The following is a 1267-nucleotide window of genomic DNA, read 5'->3' as shown; positions in this document are numbered from 1 at the left end:
ATATTTAATATTATTATATATTCAATATATTATTAATTTAAATATTATTACATGTTTTCAAAAATTAAACCACCAAACGCAGTTTCAGTTTCTTTTAAAACTGAAATCAATCTCTAAATAAAACTACCAAACGCATTTCAGAAATAATTCCAAAATGAAAATGAAAACATTTTCATTTCTATTTTCATACAGAAAATAAAATCATTTTGGAAACAATTCCAAACGCACCCTAAAATCTCACCTTAGAAGAATGAAGAACAAACTCTGGAATCACCAATCCACGGTAATTCGATCGATTCCCGCCTAAAACTTGTTTTTCTTCACTTTTGGTAATTTTTTCCTTCTTCTCTCTCTTGGATGGACTCTCACGGTTATTGACATGAAAAATGAACATTTGAGGATATTTTTATCTCTTAAAAACCAGACTTAATAAAGTGGGAGGACTAAAATGCAATTTTGGCACTTTTTGAGGGACCTTTTTGCAAAATTTCACCAAAATATCTCATTTCTTGGGTTCTTGTACAAGCTTGGCCGGCCACCTCACTAAGCAAGTGGCATGATCTCAGCCATTCATCTAAAAAGTTACTTTAAATCTCAACCATTGATCATTTAATAATTATCCTATTTTGGTCCAACTTAATTTCATGTACAGTGGGCGTTTTGTCTGCGTTTCTCAGACAATTGGTCAACTTTGACCATTCTTGACTAACTTTTTGAGAGTGATGTTTTGGTCGACTCTTGGTCAATAAACTTTGACTTGGTCCACTTAAATTAGTCGAAATCCCAATTTACGTGATTCGGCCTTTCGAACCCCTTTTTCTTTCATTTTTCGTTCTGATTACTTCTAAAACCCTAGAATTGATGTTTTTCAATTCCTTTTCACTTCTTAACCTTAAGATTCATGTGTTGGCCCACTTGTGGGTTTAACACAGCATACTGCACATCCTTCCTTATTGTAGTCTGAAAGTCGGTAACGGTATCTTACCTAACTTAAATTTCTAATTACTTACTTGATGTCATCATGCTTACATAAGCAAGGTTTAGTGGACACTTGGTAATCACCCATTAATGTTCTATTCTTATAGTTATTCTTATTACTTCATACTAACTTTTGGGAATTTACCTAGTTGACATGAAATTTCAGTTCCCGACTTTCTCAACTTCTGAACTCATATTGCATCTGAATTTCTTTACTGAAACACCACCCCTTTAATTTCCTCTTATCTGTTTGGAATTTAAGGGTTTTTGCTCCTTAAATGTTAGAGCA

Source organism: Morus notabilis, unplaced genomic scaffold, assembly GCF_000414095.1.
Source record: "Morus notabilis unplaced genomic scaffold, ASM41409v2 Scaffold78, whole genome shotgun sequence".
In the NCBI taxonomy this organism is placed as follows: domain Eukaryota; kingdom Viridiplantae; phylum Streptophyta; class Magnoliopsida; order Rosales; family Moraceae; genus Morus; species Morus notabilis.
The sequence above is the reverse complement of the archived record's forward strand: the minus strand, read 5'-3'. Positions refer to the sequence as shown.